The sequence below is a fragment of the Pan troglodytes genome, chromosome 20, assembly GCF_028858775.2.
Source record: "Pan troglodytes isolate AG18354 chromosome 20, NHGRI_mPanTro3-v2.0_pri, whole genome shotgun sequence".
NCBI classification, from domain to species: domain Eukaryota; kingdom Metazoa; phylum Chordata; class Mammalia; order Primates; family Hominidae; genus Pan; species Pan troglodytes.
The window spans coordinates 24,536,548-24,556,788 of record NC_072418.2 but is presented as its reverse complement, the minus strand read 5'-3'; the positions used below and the strand labels follow the sequence as shown (position 1 = coordinate 24,556,788).

General features: G+C 39.6%; 1 protein-coding gene and 1 pseudogene across 1 annotated transcript in view; one reads left to right on the top strand and one right to left on the bottom strand.

Moving 5' to 3' along the window:
* Window positions 1-20,241, top strand: part of ZNF208 (zinc finger protein 208) — a 225,038-nt gene that overhangs the window by 38,141 nt on the left and 166,656 nt on the right. The window lies entirely within an intron of this gene.
* On the bottom strand, window positions 17,340-18,499 carry LOC100610601 (polycomb group RING finger protein 6-like; annotated as a pseudogene).

Below are 20,241 nucleotides of genomic sequence, written 5' to 3'. Positions count from 1 at the left end.
AACAACATGGCCCATGTATACATATGTAACAAAACTGCATGTTGTGCACATGTACCCTGGAACTTAAAGTGTAATTTAAAAAATTTAAAAAAAGAATACTTATAAATAGTTTTTTATTTTTAGCAGAACCAGGCAAAGAGAAACAGACAAGGTCCAAATTATGTTTAAGCAGTATACCTTGATCAGTGGTTTAAAACTTTTAAGAAAGTTTTTCTGACTCTGAAAAACAAAATAAGAATTAGCAATGCTTTAAGCAAAAGTTAAAAACATTGCTTTAGTTTTCCATTAGCTAAATCCATTCTATTAACTTTGTTCTGCTTGATATCCATAAACATTTTAGCTTTTTATGAGTTCTGTACTTTTATCTGTTATCAGAAATCTGCATTTGAGAGCACCTTTTAAAGTCCCACAGCTGATTATAAACCATTTTTAAGAGGATTAAAACAAGAAAATTGTCTGCCAATGACAAAATGTCCAGGGTTACAGTTAGAAACACGACTGACAAAAAAATTTGGTTATCTTTGTAGTTTACAATAACCCAACATAACAACCTTAATTTTGATTGGTAGCACATATTTAGACATTAGAACCTTAGACACCCCATATAGTTTTGGAACATACGTCAATATTATATACTTAAACATAAACTGAAAAAAATAGACATCATTTTGACAATCCCATGTACCTAAACATATTCAATAATTCTGTTTGCCTTTCTTTTGAATGCTTTAGGGGCTCTTTATAGCACCAAAAAGCCATGAATCAGGAAAGACAACCTTTGAGACTGAAGTTTGATTTTGGGGACCTTCTTAAATATGTTAGAGGTCTAAAACAGTTAATCTTAAGGAATAGAATTTTAGATTACCATAAGCTATTTGTTTTGCCAACATAAAGAATTAAAAATTTGAAAAAGCAAAAATCTTTTATTTGCCCTTACTACTACATAAAAATCCTGTTAAAAAGAGAAAGCCAAATTTTCCCCTTGCATTAGTTTACTATTAATGTTAACCCCAATTTTAATGAAACCTTATAGACAATTCTATTTAATCTTAACCAGTTTAAACATGAAGTGAGATTTTTTTTTTTTTTTTATTGATCATTCTTGGGTGTTTCTCACAGAGGGGGATTTGGCAGGGTCATAGGACAATAGTGGAGGGAAGGTCAGCCGATAAACAAGTGAACAAAGGTCTCTGGTTTTCCTAGGCAGAGGACCCTGCGGCCTTCCGCAGTACTTGAGATTAGGGCGTGGTGATGACTCTTAAGGAGCGTGCTGCCTTCAAGCATCTGTTTAACAAAGCACATCTTGCACCGCCCTTAATCCATTTAACCCTGAGTGGACACAGCACATGTTTCAGAGAGCACGGGGTTGGGGGTAAGGTCACAGATCAACAGGATCCCAAGGCAGAAGAATTTTTCTTAGTAGAGAACAAAATGAAAAGTCTCCCATGTCTACTTCTTTCTACACAGACACAGCAACCATCCGATTTCTCAATCTTTTCCCCACCTTTCCCCCCTTTCTATTCCACAAAACCACCATAGTCATCATGGCCCGTTCTCAATGAGCTGTTGGGTACACCTCCCAGACGGGGTGGTGGCCGGGCAGAGGGGCTCCTCACTTCCCAGTAGGGGCGGCCGGGCAGAGGCGCCCCTCACCTCCCGGATGGGGCGGCTGGCCGGGCGGGGGGCTGACCCCCCCACCTCCCTCCCAGACGGGGCGGCTGGCTGGGCGGGGGGCTGACCCCCCACCTCCCTCCCGGACGGGGCGGCTGGCCGGGCGAGGGGCTGACCCCCCCACTTCCCTCCTGGATGGGGCGGCTGGCCGGGTGGGGGGCTGACCCCCCCACCTCCCTCCCGGACGGGGCAGCTGGCCGGGCGGGGGCTGACCCCCCCCACCTCCCTCCCGGACAGGGCGGCATGAAGTGAGATTTTTACAAATCTTTTTTTTTATTATTATTATACTTTAAGTTCTAGGGTACATGTGCACAGTATGCAGATTTGATACATAGCTGTACATGTGCCATGTTGGTTTGCTGCACCCATCAACTCGTCATTTACATTAGGTATATCTCCTAATGCTATCCCTCCCCTTGGCACCCACCCCACGACAGGCCCCAGTGTGTGATGTTCTCCACCCTGTGTCCAAGTGTTGTCATTGTTCAATTCCCACCTATGAGTGAAAACATGTGATGCTTGGTTTTCTGTCTTTGTGATAGTTTGCTGAGAGTTATGGTTTCCAGCTTCATCTATGTCCCTGCAAAGGATGTGAACTCATCCTTTTTTATGGCTGCATAGTATTCCATGGTGTATATGTGCCACATTTTCTCAATCCAGTTTATCATTGATGGACATTTGGGTTGAGTACAGCTCTTTTCTATTGTGAGTAGTGCTGCAATAAACATACGTGTGCATGTGTCTTTATAGCAGCATGATTTATAATTTTTTGGGTATATATCCAGTAATGGGATTGCTGGGTCAAATGGTATTTCTAGTTCTAGATCCTTGAGGAATCGCTGCACTGTCTTCCACAATGGTTGAATTAATTTACACTCCCACCAACAGTGTAAAAGTGTTCCTATTTCTCCACATTCTCTCCAGAATCTGTTGTTTCCTGACTTTTTAATGATCACCATTCTAATTGGCATGAGATGGTATCTCTTTGTGGTTTTGATTTCCATTGCTATGATGACAAGTGATGAGGAGCATTTTTTCATGTGCTTGCTGGCTGCATAAATGTCTTCTTTTGAGAAGTGTCTGTCATATCCTTTGCCCACTTTTTGATGGGGTTGTTTGTTTTTTTCTTGTAAATTTGTTTGATTTCTTTGTAGATTCTGGATATTAGCCCTTTGTCAGATGGGTAGATTTCAAAATTTTTCTCTCATTCTTTAGGTTGCCTTTTCACTCTGATGGTATTTTCTTTTGCTATGCAGAAGCTCTTTAGTTTAGTTAGATCTTATTTGTCAATTTTGGCTTTTGTTGCCATTGCTTTTGGTGTTTTAGTCATGAAGTCCTTGCCCATGCCTATGTGCTGAGTGGTATTGTCTAGGTTTTCTTCTAGGGTTTTTATGGTTTTAGGTCTAACATTTAAGTCTTTAAACCATCTTGAATTAATTTTTGTATAAGGTGTAAGGAAAGGATCCAGTTTCAGCTTTCTACATACAGCTAGACAGTTTTCCCAGCACCATTTGTTAAACAGGGAATCCTTTCTTCATTTCTTGTTTTTGTCAGATCTGTCAAATATCAGATGATTGTAGATGTGTGGTGTTATTTCTGAGGCCACTGTTCTGTTCCATTGGTCTATATCTCTGTTTTGGTATGAGTATCATGCTGTTTTGGTTATTGTAGCCTTGTAGTATAGTCTGAAGTCAGGTAGTGTGATGCCTTCAGCTTTGTTCTTTTTGGTTAGGATTGTCTTGGCAATGAGGGCTCTTTTTTGGTTCCATATGAACTTTAAAGTAGTTTTTTTCCAATTCTGTGAAGAAAGTCAGAGGTAGCTTGATGGGGATGCCATTGAATCTATAAATCACCTTGGGCAGTATGGCCATTTTCAGAATATTGATTCTTCCCATCCAGGAGCATGGAATGTACTTCCATTTGTTTGTGTCCTCTTTTATTTCATTGAGCAGTGGTTTGTAGCTCTCCTTGAAGAGGTCCTTCACATTCCTTGGAATTTGTATTCCTAGGTATTTTATTCTCTTTGTAGCAATTGTGAATGGGAGTTCACTCATGATTTGGCTCTCTGTTTGTCTGTTATTTGTGTATAGGAATGCTTGTGATTTTTTACATTGAAAAATTTTGTATCCTGAGACTTTGCTGAAGTTGCTTATCAGCTTAAGGAGACATGGGGCTGAGATGATGAGGTTTTCTAAATATACAATCATGTCGTCTGCAAACACGGACAATTTGACTTCCTGTTTTCCTAATTGAATACGCTTTATTTCTTTCTCTTGCCTGATTGCCCAGAACTTTCAACACTAAGATGAATAGGAGTGGTGAGAGAGGTCATCCCTGTCCTGTGCCAGTTTTCAAAGGGAATGCTTCCAGTTTTTGCCCATTCAGTATGATATTGGCTGTGGTTGTGTCATAAACAGCTCTTATTATTTTGAGAAACATTCCTTGAATACCTAGGTGATTGAGAGTTTTTGCATGAAGTGCTGTTGAATTTTGTCAAAGGACTTTTCTGCATCTATTGAGACAATCATATGGTTTTTGTTGTTGGTTCTGTTTATTTGACGGATGATGTTTATTGATTTGCATATGTTGAACCAGCCTTGCATTCCAGGGATGAAGCTGACTTGATTGTCAAGGATAAACATTTTGATGTGCTGCTGGATTTGGTTTGCCAGTATTTTATTGAGGAATTTTGCATCGATGTTCATCAGGGATATTGGTCTAAAATTCTCTTTTGTTGTGTTTCTGCCAAGCTTTGGTATTGGGATGATGCTGGCCTCATAAAATGAGTTAGGGAGGATTCTGTCTTTTTCTATTGATTGGAATAGTATCAGAAGAAATGTTTCCACCTCCTCTTTGTACCTCTGGTAGAATTCAGCTGTGAATCCATCTGGTCCTGGACTTTTTTTGTTGGTAGCCTATTAATTATTTCCTCAATTTCAGAACCTGTTATTGGCCTATTCAGAGATTCAACTTATTCCTGGTTTAGTCTTGGGAGGTTTATGTGTCCAGGAATTTATCCATTTCTTCTAGATTTTCTAGTTTATTTGCATAGAGGTGTTTATAATATTCTCTGATGGTAGTTTGTATGTCTGTGGGATAAGTGGTGATATCTTCATTATCATTTTTTATTGCATCTATTTGATTCTTCCCTCTTTTCCTCTTTATTAGTCTTGCTAGCCATCTATCAATTTTGTTGATCTTTTCAAAAAACCACCTCCTGGATTCATTGATTTTTTGAAGGGTTTTTTGCATCTCTATCTCCTTCAGTTCTGCTCTGATCTTAGTTATTTCTTGCCTTTTGTTAGCTTTTGAATGTGTTTGCTCTTGCCTCTCTATTTCTTTTAATTGTGATGTTAGGGTGTCAATTTTAGATCCTTCCTGCTTTCTCTTGTGGGCATTTAGTGCTATACATTTCCCTCTACCCACTGCTTTAAATGTGTCCCAGAGATTCTGTTATGTTGTGTCTTTGTTCTCATTGGTTTCAAAGAACATCTTTATTTCTGCCTTCATTTCATTATTTACCTAGTGGTCATTCAGGAGCAGGTTGTTCAGTTTCCATGTAGTTGTGCAGTTTTGAGTGAGTTTCTTAATCCTGAGTTCTTATTTGATTGCACTGTGGTCTAAGAGACAGTTTACTGTGATTTCTGTTCTTTTACATTTGTTGAGGAGAGCTTTACTTCCAATTATGTTGTCAATTTTAGAATAAGTGTGATGTTGTGCTCAGAGGAATGTATATTTTATTGATTTGGTGTTGAGAGTTTTGTAGATGTTTATTAGGTCGGCTTGGTGCAGAGCTGAGTTCAACTCCTGGATATCGTTGTTAACCTTCTGTCTCGTTCATCTGTCTGATGTTGACCGTGGGGTGTTAAAGTCTCCCATTATTATTGTGTGGGAGTCTAAGTCTCTTTGTAGGTCTCTGGTGACTTGCTTTATGAATCTGGGTACTTCTGTATTGGGTGCATATATATTTAGGATAGTTAGCCTTCTTGTTGCGTTGATCCCTTTACCATTGTGTAGTGGCCTTCTTTGTCTTTTTTGATCTTTGCTGGTTTAAAGTCTGTTTTATCAGAGACTAGGATTGCAACTCCTGCTTTTTTTTGTTTTCCATTTGCTTGGTAGATCTTCCTCCATCCCTTTATTTTGAGCCTATGTGTGTCTCTGGATGTGAGATGGGTCTTCTGAATGCAGCACACTGATGGGTCTTGACCCTTTATCCACTTTGCTGGTCTGTGTCTTTTAATTGGTCATTTAGCCCTTTTACATTTAAGGTTAATATTGTTATGTGTGAATTTGATCCTGTAATTATGATGTTAGCTGGTTATTTTGCCTACTAATTGATGGTTTCTTCATAGCATCGATGGTCTTTGCAATTTGACATGTTTTTTGCAGTGGCTGGTACAGGTTGTTTCTTTCCATTTTTATTACTTCCTTCAGGAGCTCTTGTAAGCAGGCCTGGTCGTGACGAAATCTCTCAGCATTTCCTTGTCTGTAAAGGATTTTATTTCTCCTTCACTTATGAAGCTTTGTTTTGCTGGATATGAAATTCTGGGTTGAAAATTTTTTCTTTAAGATTGTTGAATATTGGCCCCCACTCTCTTCTGGCTTGCAGGATTTCTGCTGAGACATCTGCTGCTAGTCTGATGGGCTTCCCTTTGTGGGTAACCTGACCTTTCCCTCTGGCTACCCTTAACATTTTTCCTTCATTTCAACCTTGGTGAATCTGAAAATTATTTGTCTTGGAGTTGCTCTTCTCAAGGAGTATCTTTGTGGTGTTCTCTGTATTTCCTGAATTTGAATGTTGGCCCACTTTGCTAGGTTGGGGAAGTTCTCCTGGATAATATCCTGAAGAGTGTTTTCCAGCTTGGTTCCATTCTCCCCATCACTTTCAGGTACACCTATCAAACATAGATTTGGTCTTTTCACATAGTCCCATATTTCTTGGAGGCTTTGTTCATTTCTTTCTACTCCTTTTTCTCTAACCTTGTCTTCTCACCTTATTTCATTAATTTGATCTTCAATCACTGACACCCTTTCTTCCACTTGATTGAATCAGCTATTGAAGCTTGTGCATGCATCACTAAGTTCTCATGCCATGGTTTTCAGCTCCATCAGGTCATTTAAGGTCTTCTCTTCACTGTTTATTCTAGTTGGCCATTCGTCTACCCTTTCTTTAAGGTTTTTAGCTTCCTTGTGATGAGTTTGTACATGCTCCTTTAGCTCAGAGAAGTTTGTTATTACCGACCTTCTGAAGCCTACTTCTGTCAACTCTTCAAAGTCATTCTCCATCCAGCTTTGTTCCATTGCTGGTGAGGAGCTGTGATCCTTTGGATGAGAAGAGGTGCCCTGGTTTTTAGAATTTTCAGCTTTTCTGCTCTGGTTTCTCCCCACCTTTGTGGTTTTATCTACATTTGGTCTTTGATGTTGGTGACTTACAGATGGGGTTTTGGTGTATATGTCCTTTTTGTTGATGTTGCTTCTACTCCTTTCTGTTTGCTGGTTTTCTTTCTGACAGTCAGGTTTCTCAGCTGCAGGTCTGTTGGAATTTGCTGGAGGTCCACTCCACACCCTGTTTGCCTGGGTGTCACCAGTGGAGGCTGCAGAATGGCAATTATTGCAGAACCACAAATATTGCTGCCTGATCCTTCCTCTGGAAGCTTTGTCCCAGAGGGGCACCCACCTATATGAGGTGTCTGTCAGCCCTTACTGGGGGGTGTCTCCCAGTTAGGCTATATGGGGGTCACGGATTGACTTCAGGTGGCAGTCTGTCCATTCTTAGAGCTCAGCCCCATGCTGGGGGAACCACTGCTCTCTTCAGAGCTGTCAGACAGGAACTTTTACATCTGCAGAAGCTGTCTGCTGCCTTTTGTTCAGATATGCCCTGCCCACAAAGTTGGAGTCTATAGAGGCAGTAGGCCTTGCTGAGCTGCAGTGGGCTCCACCCAGTTCAAGTTTCCCAGCTACTTTGTTTAGCTACTCAAGCCTCAGCAGAGGCAGACGCCCTTCCCCCAACCAGACTGCAGTGTCACCTTTGATCTTAGACTGCTGTGCTAGCAGTGAGCAAGGCTCTGTGACTGCAGGACCTGCTGAGCCAGGCACAGGAGAGAATATTCTTCTCTGCTGGTTGCTGCGACCTTGGGAAAAGTGCAGTATTTCGGTGGGAGTGTCCCATTTTTCCAAGTACAGTCTGTCCCAGCTTCCCCTGGCTAGGAAAGGGAAATTCCCCAACCCCTTGTTCTTCCCAGGTGAGGTGATGTCCTGCCCTGCTTTGGCTTGCCCTCTGTGGGCTGCACCCTCTGTCCAACCAGTCCCAATGAGATCAGCCAGGTACCTCAGTTGGAAATGCAGAAATCACCCATCTTCTTCCTTGATCACGTTGGGATCTGCAGACCAGATCTCTTCCTATTTGGCCATCTTGGAATGGATCTTTGATGTTTACAAATCTTTTATAATCTTTTAGAAATTTTGATATAGAGCAGATTAGCATTTTAAGAAAGTCTAGTGCTTTCATTTAAATGCTTAATTTAAATGAACACCATATGTTATTCCTTTGAATTTAGTTCATATATTTACAGTTTTCTTTTGCAAAATTAATTTTTACAGTATTTTAAAAATTTGCTTAAAACTTTCACTTTATTTAATTTAAGACAATCTTTTACTCCTGAGAAAAATGTAGATTTTTATGCCTTCTTATAATTTTTTATTAAAAAATTTTACTGATTTTACACACATTTCATGCAAATCCATTTTTAGTAGTCTCAATTACATGTTATAGTGGTAACTTTTTGTAATTTTAACTTTAATGTAAAACCTGGTAAGTTGTTTTAATTATGTGCTAGAAGCAGATAAAGTCTGACTTCTTCCAGTATAGTTAGGGGCATGGTTACTTTTATATGTCACCAGGCCTTACTAATTGTGAAGCTGGCAGGTTGACAGTACTTAAAGGCCAAAGAAGCAGTTTGCAACATTAAAACATCTAACAAACCTAGTATTTGACCTGCATAATTTAGACCACCTGTTTACATTTTTAAGACATTTGTATTCTGCAAGAATATTTTTATTTCTTAAATATTAAAGTTACATGAACCAAGAGGCACTACAGCCTTTAATTTTGCCTTAATATTTTTTTGAAGTGCTTATTTGCACACCAATTAATTAGAGGTTTTTTATAGACTTCACACAAAACACGTATATAACCATCTAAACAAACAGAAGAAGATTCAGTAACTATAAGATTTTTTGTTTGCCAATTTTCTAATTGGATTATTGGTCTCTGGTTGAGGCCATTTAAGAACAGGGCTAGGGGCCAGGCATGGTGGCTCATGCCTTTAATCCCAGCACTTTGGGAGGCTGAGGTGGGTGGATCACCTGAGGTCAGGAGTTTGAGACCAGCCTGGCCAACATGGTGAAAACACATCTCTACTAAAAATAAAAAAAGTTAGCTGGGTGTGGTGGCAGGTGCCTGCAATCCCAGCTACTCACTAGGCTGAGGCAGGATAATTGCTTGAACCCAGGAAGCGGAGGTTGCAGTGAGACAAGATTGCACTGTTGCACTCTGGCCTAGGTGACAGAGTGAGACTCTGTCCCCCATAAAAAAAAAAAAAAGGACAGGGCTAGGAATACAGTTTCCAGGGCCTAACAAATAAGCATAGCTAGAAGAAAAAGACAGATTTTGAGAGGGACTTATTTACTTTTAATTCTAGGAGTTTCATTAAAAAAAAGCAGAGATTTCTTTTAAAATGTAATTTATGGTGGCTTTTTTGTTTTCCTGAGGAGTCTCAGGCCTCCAGAGGTTATTTTAGGGCCTTCTATGCTTGCATCAACAGTGACAAGAAAGAGTGGATAAAAGTAATTCAGTTAAGTGAGATAAAACCCTCTTCCAGGAAAACAAGTTTTATAAAGATAAAAATAGAAAGGCTTTTTGAATATACTTATAGCTTGGATATTCACTTTTCATTAAGTTGAGTACACTTTAAAAATGTTTATTTAATTAATTAATACTTTACAAAGAATATAAACAGTGATTCTTCTTATTTCTTTTACCAGTTTGCACCATTACCTGTTTACAATCCCGTTTAGGCTCTTTAGTTTCCTCTTGGAGAAATTGGCGGGGTTCAGGCAAAGGCAAGTTTTTAACTGGACTGCAGATCACTTTAGCAGCAAAGCTTGATATTTGAGGAGGTGATTATTAGCCAGAGGTTTCCATTAGAGGACAGCAGTCCTATGTGGGAATACAGACAGTTAAGTTATTTCCCATTGTTAACTTCATGGCCTTTCGTACCAGCAAGCCACCACCAAAACTGCTAAGAGGCAAGCTGGCCATCCTCTAGCCATCAAGTCAAGTTTCTTGCTTAGGTAACCCACTGGTTGTTGACCTGGACCTTGAGCCTTAGTTAAAACTCCCAGGGTCATTAACTTCCTTTTTGATACATAGAGATTAAATGCTTTCCTTATGGGAAGATTGAGGGTTGGTGCTTTAAGTAAGGCTGCCTTTAGTTGGTTAAAGGCTTTTTAGTTTTAGATTCCCAAGTTACCAAGTGAGTCTTTAGGTGCTTGAGTTTTTATAAGGTGGTATAAAAGATTAGCTATTTCACCATTCCCAAATACCCAGAATTTGCAAAAATCCAGTAATGTCTAAGATCCCTCCCAACTGTTTAAGAGTTTTTGGAAAGGAAAAGGAGAAAATAAGTTTCTTTCTTTACCTGGTGTTCTTGTACCTTCTGACTAGACCTATCTACTTTACTGCAGTTTGACAGAGCTGAGCTTTAAATTTTGAGACCCTATATTCCCTTTCAGCTAATAAATTTAGGAAAGCCTTAGTGCCTTCCTGAGACCTCCTCAGTTGAGGCAGAGAGAACAGTGTTATTTAAATACTGCAAAGTTTCAACTTGAGGATGACAAAACCTAGAAAGATGTTTGAACAGGGCCTGTTTTAGCAGCTTCCTTCTGATATTAGAGACTGCCTAAGTAATAAATCTTTTTTCCTGAATCACAACACAGGGAGGTTTGTTTTACTAAAGTTTTTCTCAGCCTTTTCAAAAAGGCCATGGGATTTTTATCTGGTTTCTGATTTAACAAGGAGAGGTTAGAGTAATTAATATGCTTGATTGTGGTTCTTTGCAAACTTTCTAATATGCATATCAGAAAGTGTTTTCCTTTCCACTTCTCTATAGGATCACAAGGGCTCCCATTAGAATATTTAAGGGGCATTGTTTTTATTCTTATTGGGAATGCGGATTATGTCTCTTTTTTTCCCTTTTGACTGGGTTTCTTTTCTGACTGGCTCTAGGAAACCTACTGTTTGTTTTTGAGTTTCGTTTTTTTTTTTTTTTGCTGCCTGTAGGGCTGCCTGTTTCTTAACAGTTAGGGTTTGGCTTAAAAGCAGCATAGCATCTCTCCATGTAACATTACACACTTGGGTTAAATTTTGGAAAGCCTCTATATATGAATCAGGGTCATTAGAGAACTTGCCTGGGGCTCACTTTATTTTCTTAAGGTCCTGCAATGAGAAGGGAACTTTAATCCTAGTAACACCATGTCTACTGGGCATTTTCTGTAGGGGGTAACAGCAATGTTGTGGGTTTCTTCAGTGGCACAACCAGAGGAGCTGATGATATATGGGTACTGGGGGCCCAAAATATGTGAGGCTGCTGGGACACCTGGAAGTTACATTTGAGTGTTCCCCAAGGGTTTGTATCTCAACTTTTGGTAATTATATTTTGTAGACTTGTCTGATATGGCTGCCAAGAAGGCAGATTTAATTTTACAATGCTTACAAAGATCTGGGTTGTCTTACAGGGCAAAGAAAGATCTATTTGTTGGACAGTGTTGAAATTAATGCTTCCCTTAGAAAGCCAGGTCTACTGTCTCTAAGATGGCCAAGGGTTTGTGCAATAGAATGTAAGCCACTTTTTCTTTAGAATTTCAGGGTTAAAGAAGTTCCAGTGTTTCAGAATGCACTAGAGGGGAATGCAGACTGTCGATGGTTTGTTACCTATCTAGAGAAAGAGGGGAGACAAGGCGTTCCTCAGTCCCCTTTCTCTTTTCAGTGTGGCCTAGGGTGGAAGGAAAGAGAAAAAGGACATACCACTTCTCGACCTTCCTTTTTTTCCTCTGTGTCCCAGCAACCATCATAGATGTTACCCATGGATGGAAGCATGACCTTTACCCATGGTTCCGGAGGAGTTCACAGGCAGGACAGATTGTGCTCACTTGCTCAAGACCCTAGCTTTCCATCCTGCTGGTTTTCTAGACCCGCTCAGCGCAAAAGGCTCTCAAGGTACTCCAGTGGCTGGGGAGAGATTATGCAGTAGTTGGATTTAGGCAAGATACTATTTTAGAGGGAATGCCCTAATGCCATTTTTGGCTTCCCTTGCTATGGCCCCAGGAAAACATCAGAATCCCAGAGAATGGGACGAGTTTACTTTCAAACATAAAATTCCTTTCTGTTTAAATTTCAGTGTAGTTTGATGAAGAACAGGTGCCTTAAAAATGTGTAAAAATTGAAGATTTGTTTTGTTAGAAAGGCTTTCTTCTGGCTGTTGAAAGCTGAGTTTTTCTGTTTACAAATAGGGCATGAGGACTTAGCACTGATAAAGGGATGTAAAAGGGAAAATAATTGGGGAACTGTAAGTTTTGGACAGAGTGTTGGCAAGTCTTCACATGGAGAAAAATCCCATTCCACTAGGGGTGCTGTAAAATTAGAAATCCTAGGTAAAAACGCCAACTTTATATTTTTAGGCAAAAGTTAGAAAGAGGTTTGGGGTTTGATAGGCTGTTCCTATAGCATATGCCCCAGAACAAAAAAATGAACTTGTCTCATATAGGAACTGTTTAGATACATTGGACAGTGCTCAGCTTTCACATGGAGAGAAAAAACAAATGAAATGCAAAGGAGGGTATTAACTCAGAATGAAATATTCTCTCATACAGTGCCATGAATGTTTATTACTGGGGGAGAGAAAGACCTTTACTAAGTAAAAATTTAGAGAGATTTTTAATTCACCCTGTTGCTAGGAAATTATAAAACAACACCTCTGAGTTACATATTTGATTACCAAGACACTGACTGACTTTACTCAGCATGATTATATCCATAGGCTGTAAAAACATTCACAACTTTGCATACAAAGAACGGATAGGAGAAATGATAGCCATGAAAAAAAAAAAGAACAAGAACAAGAGAAATGAAATGAAATAAAAAAAGACTGGAAGTTCTTGTGCCAACACCCTCATTGGCTGTTGAGGACTGGAGTTAGTCCAAGGGCTTTTAGGTAACATTGAGATATAGACTCAGCCAGGAACCTTCAGTAGCCCTAGGACTTCCTTTCAGTTCCACACAATGGGTAGGCCCTTCATGAAAGAAAACTGGATTAGAACAGTTTTCTAGGTTGTTTTTGAAAGAAAAAAACTTAGGACAAGAATTTAATATTTTATTTAATAATTTGAACTTAGAAATGACCAACCTATCTCATTTTTTTGTTTTTGTTCCACATGTCCTGTTATTGAGTCCCTCTCATTCCATATTTAAGCCTTAATCAGGCTTCAGTTCAGAAGAAACAGAGAAATGGGTTGCCATATATGTTCAGTTAAGAATCAGGATCCTCTTGTGTATAAAAACTTTTACATTTATCATTCATAGTACAAAGCAGTATTTTTAAGATGTGGACATGTTCATTCAAATTAAATATAATGATTTTTATTAGTATGCCCATGTGGCAAGGTATCTGTATAAAGTTCATGCAATGGTCTGTTTCATAATCTCCCAAAATAAGGATCAATATGTATGCACTCCTGGATCTTAGTTTTTTGTTGTTGTTTTTTATTGTATTTTTTTGTTTATTTACAATTTAAAGGTTTTTTTCCCTAATTTATGATAATGTTAATCTACAGAAAGCTTACCAAAAGCTCTATTTTACTACAATTTTTTTAAACAAAAAGTCCAAATACTCAAACATTGAAAGTGACTTTCTCAATTACCATTTTTCATTTGATGTATTTTCACTTATTACTACTGCATTGCAGTTTTTTTCTTATGTGGTGCAAGGTTATAAAAATGCCTTCCAGTTGATTTTTTGGTAAGAGTAGAATCTGTTTTCTCAGACAATAACATGAGAATTTTGGATATATTACCTTTTGAGTTACTAAAAGGAACTTGATAAATGTGCAGAAATTTGTCTTTGTTAATAGACGTTTTATTCAAAGACTAAAGAAAGAAAAGTTGGCCAGGTGTGGTGGTTCACACCTGTAATCCCAGTACTTTGGGAGGCTGAAGGGGGTAGATCACAAGGTCAGGATTTTGAGACCAGTCTGGCCAACATAGTGAAACCCCATCTCTACTGAAAATACAAAAAATTAGCTGGGTGTGGTGGTGTGCACCTGTAATCCCAGCTACTCGGGAGGCTGAGGCAGGAGAATTGCATGAACCCAGGAGGTGGAGGTTGCGGTGAGCCAAGATTGCACCATTGCATTCCAGCCCAGATGAGAGTGCAAGACTCTGTCTGAAAAAAAGAAAGAAAAAAAAACAAAAGTCATACAAACGCACTGAAAATAAATTGGAATCCGGCACCTGACACTGATTAACAGGTTGAGCAGATTAAACTAGACCTAAATCCCTGTAAACCTAAATCCCTGGAATTTTTTAATTAACAACATCTTCAACAATTTAATAAACCTATGGGATTAGCAAAAAAAGATTTGTTTACCCATCATCAATCAATATTAGGTTAAACTAGAAAACTTTGAACACACCGTATATAAAATGAAATTAGTAAACTATCCCCAGAGCTAATCTGATTAAAACAAGACTTCTGGGTATTTAGAAACACCAAATTATTGATAAACATATCTATTTTTAACAGATTTTTGATCTTATATATATACTACTATTAAGTAAAACCTAGTACTAATAGATATGATTTATAAAATATTTGTGAATATTTATATTACAGTAGTAAAATATCAAGAAATTATTTAAATCTATTGTCTAAAAGTTTTTCATTAACATATTTGGTATTTTAATTGAATGCCTGTATTCATATAATATGGCAAACCACTCATTTCTTTACTATTTTGTCATTTTATAACTGAAGCCTGAATTTGTAGCCATTTTTTTAAAAAAAAATCTTTTCTCAAGAAAGATTTACACATCAAAATGTAGAGGTATTAATGTCACATTATAAACACAGTTTGCTGAACCCTACAGTAATTTGTAAAGTTTGTTTTTGTATACCAACCTTAGATTTTCTAAAGCACAATAAAGTCTTTTTACGTTGTATTTAACATACAAAAGTCCAAAATATATCCAGACAGGCAGGAACTATGGCTGCCACTTTAAAACACAAATGTTTCAGCACGATACACTATTCTGTGTATGTACGGATAAATAATCAAACTTTGAAATTTTCAAATCATAAACAGATAATATTTGTTACTTTCAGCCTTTACTATGTAAAACAAATACACACAGTTTACTCTTCTTAGTTTAAAATATATTTACTTTGGACAATTCAACTAATGCAAGACTATTGAAAATTTCATAAGCCATACAAATGTCAACTTCATTTTCAAAATTATAAGAACTCAAAAAAAAAAAAGCTAAAGCAAGACACTTTTGTTTAAAAAAAAGATAAATAACTTTTTATTTGCACTTGTGATGAGAATCACCTTTATTCATTTAGGAATAAACAGGAAATGGTGCAGTTGTAACTCGCTGTGTGGTGACTGTGATGGTATTTACTGTCCTAGGGATGGTGGGATCCAGTGGACCAGAATCATCAGCACCTTACCATGTTCACTGCTGTCCTTTCACTCTGTCACTAAGATTAGTTTCCGAGACTCATCAACTCTTTCTATCATGGTGTGAACTGCTTTGCACTGCATTAGCATCTGCCTTTGGTTTCTGCTCATTTTCTTTGACTTTCATTTTTCTTGTCCTTCTCTGGTGTTTGCTTTGCTGCTCCACTTTGAGAAGTTTGGGCAGCTTCACACCCAGTCGCTCCAACAGTTTGTTCATTTGGCTGAAGCTCTCCATTCTTCTGTTCTTGGCATCTGAGATTTGTCAGCAAGGCCTGGTTTACAGGGACCATGGCTACTGCCTCCTCCCACCTGCAGGGCACCTCCTTCACTTCTGGAGGGCACCAGTTCCAGTTGTGATCCAGCCGAGCACAGCAGGAACCACCGCAGCAGCCGGAGCGCCCACGGCCAAGGTCGCCCAGCCCGAGGACACCTGGACTCAAAGCCAGGATTGGGGCTCAGCTTGTCGCACAGAAATCCAAGGACAACCAGAGCATTTCCCACAGCTGGGCAAGCCCTCCTCGACCTGTGGGGCCAGTTTCTCCCACTGGCTTTCTGCTGCCACCTCCCCTTCCATCAGAGGGACGCTCAAGATTGTGTAAGGGCCTGTGGACACCGTGAAGAGTCCAGGGAAGTGAGGAGGGGCTGGGCCGGGCAGGCTCAAGCCCAGCACATGGCCACACCCCTCACGCCTGAGCAGAGATCAGCCACTGCCACCGTGGGGAGGACAGAGGGGCCCAGGATCCCCCAGCCAGCCTCCCTCTGCATCAGGAGAGGAAGGAACTACTTTCAGAAAAAAAGTATAGAGTAGAAATGGCATATCTGACCCAATCTCAGTTTTCAGTTTTTCTTTTCTTTTCTTTTTTTAGGTTAAAATTCATTTTTATTAAATGTTAGAATAAATTTATACACAATTCACAAATTCTTTACAAAGAATTGCCAATCTTTGTCCAATTTTGTAGTAGTCTCTATACAGATTCAGAAATTCTGCTGTGAACAGGGTTTATAAAATATTTCTTTTAGAGAGCATCACAATGCTAATTTTAGGCAAAATAATGTTTTAAAACTGAAGTCTTTGCATGGAGGTGAGCTCAAACACCCTTATTCTTTATTCCAGTGATGAAATAATGAGAAAAATAAACATTAAACTGACTTACCAAGAAAACAATGAATAAGTAATTCTGTAAACTTCTCAAATTCTCCTAAAATTTTTTATTACTTTCAGAAGCAATACTTTTGCAAGGTATCAACAACCACACTATGTACCCAAATAAAATGAATGTCAGAAATAAAAATACTGTCACAAAGAAGCACCCCTTATTGGAAGATGTACTGAAGAAGTCTTATTACACTGACATTTTATGGCACAGACCATAAACTCAGAGTCTCTTCACACATAATAACAATTCATCCATTTTGAAATGAGTAACTTCTCCTTTGTAGTGTTGCTAGTATAAAAAAAGATACAAGTTCAAAATATGCTGGCAACATACAAAAGTGGCCAATAGTTTTGGTCTTTGAGAGTACGCCCTGCAGTTTAACAAAGACTGGCTTTGCATCTTCCATTCAAAAGCACACTTCTCTTCCAAAAGGATGACTGCCCAACTGATGCCATCCCAGAGAGCGGATATCCCAACCACCAACTTGAAATGGCTGAACAAACAAAACTAACCAATTACTTCAAAGATGGGAAGCAAAATCAATGTCAAGGTATTTAAAATCATAAGAAATTTTAAAATTCAATTTTTGAAAAATTTCCCCTGAGCTTTTGCTGCTTTTTATATACAGTCTCTAGTAACAGATGCATTCCATCATTCCAAGTTGTACTTATAAATGCTATAATTCTTGGTGCTAAAAATAGGTAAGTTATGTCTTGAACAGCAAAGTGGTAGCAATTAGATTTCATGGAAATCTTTGGTGAGATGCAGTCCTGCAGAAGCCTCCTTTGTTTCCCTCCTCATAATGTGCCTAGAATCTTCAAGTTATCTTCAGAGGAGAAACTACAAGACCATAATGAAGGACAAGCAGACCATCCTGCATTGCTGCATCACCTATTGCACGTCGGATTTCCCTTAGAGTTTGATACTGTTCCAACAGGTGATCACCACAGATGATATCTACCTGACAAGCTGGATCAAGACCCATTTTTCTTCTGAAGAATTTTTCTACATGTCCAATAGTTGCTTCTCCTGAAACTCAAACAAACTTCTTTTCCAATGGCTTAACATGTCCCGTGCCTTCATTAGCACCAATGAACTCCAGTAATAAAGACATATCAAGTTCAGGTGGAATACGAAACACTGATTCTAGGATTTTTTTTTTTTTTTATCTTCCTTTGCTTGAAGGGACTGGCTGTGGAACAGCAGGTTTAGGTAATTCTAGACCTCTTTCTTGATAGAAATCATGCATTTGCTTTTTTTCTCTTTCCTCTAGATTGATCACTAATTTGTACACTATGTCTTGTAACTGTCGGTCCAACCTTATGTTATAAAGAGGTTGTGTCTGATGTACTGCTATATTGCATTTTGGACATCTGTTGCTGTAGTAAAAATGTCTTACGACACAGCTTTTACAAAAGGTATAAAGACGTTCTGTGATGGTAGTTGCATCTATTAAGTAACCTTTGCAAATGGAACACAAGATATATGGGGTCAGCTCAGAGAGATTAATCAGATGCTCCTCCTCGTCCTCCGAGTCCTGCCGGCCTCCCTCCAGCCTCAACGAGAAGTGACTCATGTCCTCCTCCTCCTCCTCTTCTTCCAACTCCTCGTCCTCATCCTCCAAGCGGCCTCTGAAGCGGCCCAGGCTGCGCTCCGGCTCCAGCTCAGGGGTCCGGGAGCCCGAGCAGCTGGGAGCCCCAGTCTCAGACAGAGGCGCCGGTCCCTCCTCACCCGCTGCGGGTGCGAGGGTGAGGGCGGGCGGGGAGACAGGAGGCGGAGGCGGCAAGGCTGCAGCTCCCTGGGCTTTGGCAGCGCTTACGCTGCCCGCCGTCACCACCGCGACCCCCTCCATGGTTGGGGCAACTTGCTTACACGTTGAAAAAAGAAGTCACATCGAATAGTTGATAGGTCTAAAGATATGTTACAATGCCCTTTGTGGGCAAAGTGCAGGCAGGAGAATCACATAACCTTGGTGCTGTTCCCAGGAATATATCACAATGCCTTCTGAGTACAGTTCAAAAATGAAAGTGTAACGTCACCTTAGTTTGAGGCCCAGTGATATGTCACAATCTCCCCTGTGGACAAAAACTAGAAAGGAGAATCACATCAGTTAGGTGTTGAGTTCAGCAATATGTCATAATGCCCCCTGTGAGCAGGGACCGGGCAAAAAAAGAGAGTCACATAACCTGGGTTATTGGCACAGAGATTTGTCACAATTCCCCCTGTTGGCAGGTCCTAGGCATGAGAGTTACATCACCTGGGTGTTGGACCCAGCCATATTTTATGATAATATGTGAAAAGGGCACAGGCAGGAGAGTCATGTAACCTGGGTACATACCCCAGAGATATGTCAAAATACCTTTTGTGGACAGTGCCGAGGCAGAAAAATAGAGTCACATCACCTAGGTGCTGGGTAGAGCAACACATCACAATTCCACCTGTGGGCTAGGCCATGGCAAGAGTCATATCACTCAGATGCCAAATAGAGGAATATGTCAGCATCACTCCTGCAGGAAAGTCTGAGGAAAAGATGAACAATCTTACACATGTCCCAATTCTAGGTATAAGAGTCAACACTTCCTATATTTTGGGTCTAAGCAAATGAGTCACAGTCTCAGTGGTGGGCTGGATTTGTGCATGAGCGTCTCAATTTTTTCTATGAATTCCATTTTCTTAATGGAGTGATGACCTCATAACTGTGCTGAATTTTGGTCTGAGAGTCACCAACCCCCTTGTGGACTGGGTCTACCAATGAGAGACAATGTTTTAATTTTCAACTGCCTTTGGTTATGAGATTCAACACCTCAACAGTGAGCTGTATCCATGAGGAAAGATGGCAAGTTTTACTGTCAGTTGGGTGTGGATATCACTGTCACTATCTCACCTGTGCGCTGAACCCCGTTAGGACATTCTCTATACTACCCAAGATCATCGTAGAATAGGAATGAGAGTCACAATTTGCCCTGAGACCTTTATGCTGCTCCCTAGGCCCAGGTAGAAAAGTTAATATTTCTCAAATTAATTGGGCCCAGACAGAAGAGTCCTCACTTGTCTATGAGCTGGGTCTAGAAATGAGTCACCATCCCAACTTTGTACAGGTGTTTACATGACAGTCAGGAATCAAACTGTGGATTGCATCTGCATGTGAGACACAAGACCTCACCAATGGGTTGTTTCCAGGTGTTAGGGTGACAATCCTAACAGCTGGCTGGGTGTGTATACAAGAAACACAATATCCCTTTTGTTTTGGGACATGTGAACACTCTCTGTAACACTCAAGAGCTTTATACCACATACAAGTGCATGGTAGTTCTCTATGACCGTCATATAAAGAGGAGACAGGTATTTTATAAGTTTTCCTAAGCCTAGCTATAAGAAACAGTATCTCTTCTATTGACTTGTTTGAGGTATGAGAACTGTCATCACACCTGTGAGCTGGGCCAGGATATATGTAATAATTTCTCCCCTGAATAGAGAGTAAACAGGGAAGTCACATTTTCACATTACCTGGGTTTGAGGCTGAAGATACATCATAATCTTCTTTGAGGGCAGGGACAAGAAAGGAGAGTCAAATCTCCTGAATTCTTGGCCAGGAAGATTTACAATCCTCTCTTGAATG